Consider the following 7,664-nt stretch of genomic DNA (forward strand, 5'->3'; position numbering starts at 1 on the left):
AGACAACAATCGCCGAAAGAGGATTCATTCGATGCGGGTAAGTAATTGTGTTATCGCACGGAGTTCGTGATTTACAAAGAAAGTGCCTCTGTTTAGTACAGAACGCAGCATGTGGCTACTATCATTTTTTCTAGGACTACCTTTTACAATAGAACTGCGGGGCCTGTGTCTAGTGTTAGAGACTGATGACGTCACTGATTGGAGATGTATCTCAGGGCCCCCATGTACTCTAGGCAACGGCGTTGCCGCAGTGGATACACCGGTTCCCGTGAGATCACCGAAGTTAAGCGCTGTCGGGCGTGGTCGGCACTTGGATGGGTGACCATCCGGGCCGCCAGGTGCTGTTGCCATTTTTCGGGGTGCACTCAGCCTCGTGATGCCAATTGAGAAGCTACTCGACCGAATAGTAGCGGCTCCGATCAAAGAAAACCATTATAACGATCGGGAGAGCGGTGTGCTGACCACACGCCCCTCCTATCAGCATCCTCATCTGAGAATGACACGGCGGTCGGATGGTCCCGATGGGCCACTTGTGGCCTGAACACGGAGTGAGTGCTATGTATTCTGGTGAAAGGCAAATGAACGATTGAAAACGGCTGCGTCCGGTCATTTCGCCTCCCAACAATTCGTTGCCGACTTCGCTATTCTAGGCGTTGAATATTCTGAAAAATAGTGAATAGCTACATGAAAATGTCAAACTTCTAGGAAAGGTAATTGTTGTTTAAATGATAACAATAAAGTAAATTACATACTGAAGTTAAATCTTAATTAAAACCAGTAAAAATTTACATACACGAGAGACCCATATGATGCTCTGCAGCACAGATCGAAGATCAGACGGCGACAGAAGTGAGCTACCGATCGCGAAACGGTCGAGGTATTATCTCCTTTTTTGTTTTTGCCAACGAATACTTATAGCACAGATAGATGTTATCTTTGACAGTATATCTGGTTTTACAATATAGATTTGAATGAACTTTACGTTTACTTAATAAAAAAACGGAGGTGCACAAACGGGCTAGAACTAGGTCCTACTCTTGATATCAATGGGAAGAAATGCAAATTTTCTAAAGACAAATCTCACAGAGCTTGTCAATGAATGCGTACTTGCGTTACTCATCTCTCATTGGTAATATAACTGATCACTGTAGGTAAGCACGGCAGGTGCTTCGGCGACCCAATGGGCACTGGTCGGTCGTGAGAAACCTGTTTACCGACACCGTAGTGGAGAGTGTTGTCCAATCGAGGTCGTCTCGGCTGGGACCCCAAAACCCCCTGGCCTCTACCGGTCAGAGCAGCTTAAGTGCTTGGCTCTGTTTACTGGTTGCGTTACGGAGTACCCCTTACAGCAAATGACGCGAAACGCGACGGCAACACAACAGTGTCCCCGAGAATAAGCAACAAGAATTCTTAACATGTGCCAGACCTGGTGCAGGGGAAGGACATAGGACTTGAAATTCCCGTCTGGACTTCCAGATTTACGTCATCCGCGGATTCAGTGAATCGCTTAACGCATGTGCTGCGTGGTTCCTTTAAAAAGAGGACGGCCTTTTCCTTGTTCCAAGCTTATCTCATCCGAGTTATACACCATCTCTAACAACTTCATTATTAAATTGTTGGCCATACCACCTTTCTAAACCAAAAACTAAACTAATCCTTACCTGAACAGGTCATGAAGGCCAAACGGTACCGACCGGCCGCCGTGTCGTCCTCAGACCACAGGCGTCACTGTATGCCGATATGGAGGCGCATGTCGTCAGCACACCACTCTCCCGGCCATATGTCAGTTTAAGAGACAGAAGCCGTTACTCCTCGATCAAGTAGCTCCTCAGTTAAGTCTGAGTGCACCCTGCTTGCCAACAACTGTCGGCAGACCGGATGATCACACGTCGAAGTGCTAGCCCAGTCCGACAGCGCTTAACTTCGGTGATATTACGGCAACCGGAGTTACCATTTCGGTAAACAATGCAGAAATACTAGAACTGACACGTTTCGAAGGAGCAACTCTACAAAAATCTTACAAAAGCGAAAAAATAAAATAAAAATATCTGAAATTCGTGTTCACTTCCCTCGTAGCAGTGTCATCCTCAAATGAGCTTCAAGATCATTCGCAAATCGGCAAAATAAAATGAAAAAATCTTTGTATGTATTTCTTGAACGCCGTCAGCTTCAGGACAAAAGCACTTCCCGTGCACAATCCGTATTCCTCCAGGAAAAACATACGGATACAAAAACATAGGTAGCGTGTCTGAACACCTCGCGTGCACAATGAAAACATCGAAGACTATGAGCATCCCTACGAAGATCCCCGGGAGTTCGAATGTCATCCCACACTGAATGTCAAAAAATGGTTCAAATGGCTCTGAGCACTATGGGACTCAACTGCTGTGGTCATCAGTCCCCTAGAACTTAGAACTACTTAAACCTAACTAACCTAAGGACATCACACACATCCATGCCCGAGGCAGGATTCGAACCTGCGACCGTAGCAGTCGCACGGTTCCGGACTGCGCGCCTAGAACCGCGAGACCACCGCGGCCGGCTCACACTGAATGTCAACGTACATACAAGACGACAATTATTTAACTATATGAAATAAAATCGTCATAACTTCTGAACAGTTTGCGCTAGGACGTTCAAACTGCAAGGTTGGCCGCGGGCATGATGGGAATTAGTACGCGTATGTTTGGTTTGGTTTAGCGACGAAGCCCACTTTCATTTGGATGGGTTAGTCAATAAGCTAAATTGGCGCACTTGGGGGATTGAAAATCCGCATTTCGCGATCGACAAGTCTCATCACCCGTGAAACGTCCCCTTAGAAAAATTAATGAATTACTGTGCTGATAAACCTCTTACAAAAAAATGGTTCAAATGGCTCTGAGTACTATGGGACTTAACATCTGTGGTCATCAGTCCCCTAGAACTTAGAACTACTTAAACCTAACTAACCTAAGGACATCACACACATCCATGCCCGAGGCAGGATTCGAACCTGCGACCGTAGCAGTCGCACGGTTCCGGACTGCGCGCCTAGAACCGCGAGACCACCGCGGCCGGCTCACACTGAATGTCAACGTACATACAAGACGACAATTATTTAACTATATGAAATAAAATCGTCATAACTTCTGAACAGTTTGCGCTAGGACGTTCAAACTGCAAGGTTGGCCGCAGGCATGATGGGAATTAGTACGCGTATGTTTGGTTTGGTTTAGCGACGAAGCCCACTTTCATTTGGATGGGTTAGTCAATAAGCTAAATTGGCGCACTTGGGGGATTGAAAATCCGCATTTCGCGATCGACAAGTCTCATCACCCGTGAAACGTCCCCTTAGAAAAATTAATGAATTACTGTGCTGATAAACCTCTTACAAAAAAATGGTTCAAATGGCTCTGAGTACTATGGGACTTAACATCTGTGGTCATCAGTCCCCTAGAACTTAGAACTACTTAAACCTAACTAACCTAAGGACATCACACACATCCATGCCCGAGGCAGGATTCGAACCTGCGACCGTAGCAGTCGCACGGTTCCGGACTGCGCGCCTAGAACCGCGAGACCACCGCGGCCGGCTCACACTGAATGTCAACGTACATACAAGACGACAATTATTTAACTATATGAAATAAAATCGTCATAACTTCTGAACAGTTTGCGCTAGGACGTTCAAACTGCAAGGTTGGCCGCGGGCATGATGGGAATTAGTACGCGTATGTTTGGTTTGGTTTAGCGACGAAGCCCACTTTCATTTGGATGGGTTAGTCAATAAGCTAAATTGGCGCACTTGGGGGATTGAAAATCCGCATTTCGCGATCGACAAGTCTCATCACCCGTGAAACGTCCCCTTAGAAAAATTAATGAATTACTGTGCTGATAAACCTCTTACAAAAAAATGGTTCAAATGGCTCTGAGTACTATGGGACTTAACATCTGTGGTCATCAGTCCCCTAGAACTTAGAACTACTTAAACCTAACTAACCTAAGGACATCACACACATCCATGCCCGAGGCAGGATTCGAACCTGCGACCGTAGCAGTCGCGCGGTTCCGGACTGAGCGCCTAGAACCGCTAGACCACCGCGGCCGGCTAAACCTCTTACATTATTTGACAATATTCTTCAAAACTTCGACTGACTCTGCGGTGGGTTTACTCTATTGTGGTCCATTACCTGTCTGCATGTCGGGAGTCAGCACTGTCTTTCCGTTGGAATGACAACACTACTTCTTCAAGACTGCATTGAAATCCACTACTTCCGTGTGCATTTTCTTTTACTGCTCAGACTTTGAGAAAAACACTGCAATTTTACTGTGATGAACGATCAGAACTGTCTTTATGGACTGTGAGAAAATTTTAGCTTTTGACCAACATTGTATCAATAAGTGTGTGCATTTGATTTCTTTGTTATTGTAATTGTGAAAAAATTTTAACAAATATGTATTGGACAGTGCCCAAAACAATTTGTAAAATTTTTTGTGGGGAGCATGGGGGCTATGTAAGTAGGCTGTTTAGGTTTTCTTATTGGTAACGCCACGTAGTGCTCGGTATGAAAATCAAGGGCTGTGCTGTGTGCAGTCTGTGGCTAGTTTGCATTGTTGTCTGCCATTGTAGTGTTGGGTAGCTGGATGTTAACAGCGCATAGCGTTGCGCAGTTGGAGGTGAGCCGCCAGCAGTAGTGGATGTGGGGAGAGAGATGGCAGAATTTTGAGAGCGGATGATCTGGACGTGTGTCCATCAGAGACAGTACATTTGTAAGACTGGATGTCATGAACTGCTATATATATTATGACTTTTGAACACTATTAAGGTAAATACATTGTTTGTTCTCTATCAGAATCTTTCATTTGCTAACTATGCCTATCAGTAGTTAGTGCTTTCAGTAGTTTGAATCTTTTATTTAGCTGGCAGTAGTGGCGGTCACTGTATTGCAGTAGTTCGAGTAACGAAGATTTTTGTGAGGTAAGTGATTTGTGAAAGGTATAGGTTATTGTTAGTCAGGGTCATTGCAGGGATTTTTGAAAGTCAGATTGCATTGCGCTAAACATATTGTGTATCAGTTTAGTGTTGATCAGAATAAGTAAAGAGAGTAATGTCTGAGTACGTTTAGTTTTGCTCAGCTGTTTGAAAATCAAACAATGTAAGAGGTTTATCAGCACAGTAATTTATTAATTTTTCTAAGGGGACGTTTCACCCGCAACGGGTGACTGTGTGGTGTGCAATGTTCAATCACGGAATAATCGGTGCAATATTCGTTGATGGAACTGCCGAACGGTACGTGAAGGTTTTGGAAGATGATTTCATTCTCCTTATCCAAACTGACTGATTTCGACAAGATGTGGTGCATACTGGAAGAGGGCTTTGCGGACCGCATTCTGGCTCTGGGGTACTCTGAAGTCGCTAGCATGGGCCTCGATTGGCCGCCATATTCTCCGGATCTGAACACATGCGACTCCTTTTTGTGGGGCTACATTAAAGGCAATGTGTACATCAATAACCCCAAAACCATTGCTGAGCTGAAACCAGCCATTCAGGAGGTAATCGACAGCATCGATGTTCCGACGCTTCAGCGGGTCATGCAGAATTTCGCTATTCGTCTGCGCCACATCATCGCCAACGATGGCAGGCATATCGAACATGTCATAACCTAAATCCTAATATCTGTAGCGATATTTACTTGTTGAATAAAGCGTGTGCACGTCGTAATTAGTAATAATCTACGGCCGGCGCGGTGGCCGAGTAGTTCTAGGCGCTTCAGTCCGGAACCGCACGACTGCTACGGTCGCAGGTTCGAATCCTGCCTCGAGCATGGATGTGTGTGATGTCCTTAGGTTAGTTAGGTTTAAGTAGTTCTACGTTCTAGGGGACTGATGACCTCAGATGTTAAGTCCCATAGTGCTCAGAGCCATTTGAACTAAACTACGTTTTTTTTTCTCACATAGTTGAATAATTGTCACCCTGTACATACATATCCAGCGGTCACAGGCGCTGCAGGCCACGCACTGCTTCCACAAGCTGACTCCATTCCTTTCTGTTTTGTGCTCGGTCGCTACATGTTTCGATCACCAGGGCTTTCAGATCCTTCGCCAGGCCATCGTCCAACCAGCGTCGCTGGTGTTTGGTTTCACCTCAAGTACTATCTTCACTTGTCTTTCTTCTGGCATGCGGGGTACATGGCCTGCCCACTACGTTCTTTTGCTCTTCATCTTCGTAGTATTGTTGGTTATTGCATCAAGAGGTATATTTCCTCATCCTCCTTTATCTAATATCGGTCCTCTTATCCTCCTCATTACTCTTCTTCAAATATTAACAGTTTTTTTTCTTTTCTCGTTTATTCATGTTCCAAGTACATATAAAGTAGCTACTCAGAGACTACGTTATACTGGCAGGTCTTTTTGTGCATCTCCTGTAATCTGTTCATTTAATGTAGTTTCATTTTTCCTGTTATGCGCCATAATCTCTAATCCAGTAGATCCAGTTTACTACCCTTATCCTGCAAGCGCACAATTGCGAGGTCTTCAGTCTCCAACAAAGGGTGGCTAGTTTCATAGATGTGCATGCCTACGAATGACGCTTCGAAGATATCAAGCTGAAAAGCGTCCCTCCGTTTCTTGGGCGTAAAACTTGAAGAACATAGTTGGCTTTACAAATATTACACGAAATTTTGTAGATACCAGTTTTATGCTATTTATCAACTTCTTGTTTTAAGTTATTCCTTAATTTAGGTTGTAACATGTTGTTTTCGAATGCATCATAGAGTTTAAACGGATTAAAGTTGTTAGGTATCTCTGCGATAACTTACCGACATGCGGATTCACCACACTCTTAATTTTCTCCACGGCATTCTATTTAGCTTCGTATGCTGTTTCTTACGTGTTAAGTTATTGATTGTGCTTTCATGGTATCCGTTAGCTCTTGTTAGCTGTCTTATAATATTGAGCTCCGTCATTGTCAATTTTTTTCACTGGAACTTCAAAAATCTCTATCTACTAGACAACAAAGGGTGGAGAGCCTTTGGCCACTTGGACGACAGGGGTCGTTACATATCAAAATGTCCGTTTTTTCCGCTTTCCTGTACATTTTGAAGCCATCCCTACCTTCTTGTTTCGTGATATTTAGACCAAGGAATTACTGTCCTAAATCGTTGATAAGACATTAAATCGTAGTGTGCCGTATTTTTATTATTTATTTATTTTCCTGTGCTGCTCTCCAATCTGAAAGATCGAAGAAATGTGCGTCCTGCCTAAGTGAAAGAAAATACAAGTCAGTCCCTTCTTCAGAAGCTGATATATTAAAGACCTGCCAGTCAACGACGACGACATCAGATAAAGAGCAGAGGCACGTGATGGACACGTACGGGGTGTGAAGTCGGCAGTGGCCTAGTGAAGGGTTTCATTCTGGCATTCTTCCAAAGTAATTCAGGAAAAACGAAAAATTGCAGTGGATGTGACATGCTATTAGAGCGCCACCGAACAGGACTACTAAAAGCGACAGAAGAACTTCCCAAAGGGAGACGACATCTTGAGCTACGTTGTAACCTACGGAGCTGAGAAAGAAATTTTCACATGTCGTCCCACGCTAAGACACCGCCCAACGCCAATGGTGCTTTGCCAGAAGAGAGTACGTGTTCCGTGTATCCTGCAGCCACAGTTCTGCTATCGTGCGGATA

At 44.5% G+C, this 7,664-nt stretch overlaps 1 pseudogene; it reads left to right on the plus strand.

Annotated features, from left to right (window-relative positions):
* Window positions 1-232: 232 nt before the first annotated feature.
* On the plus strand, window positions 233-350 carry LOC126254009 (5S ribosomal RNA; annotated as a pseudogene).
* The last annotated feature ends 7,314 nt before the right edge of the window (window positions 351-7,664 follow it).

Source organism: Schistocerca nitens, chromosome 4 (assembly GCF_023898315.1).
Source record: "Schistocerca nitens isolate TAMUIC-IGC-003100 chromosome 4, iqSchNite1.1, whole genome shotgun sequence".
NCBI lineage: Eukaryota > Metazoa > Arthropoda > Insecta > Orthoptera > Acrididae > Schistocerca > Schistocerca nitens.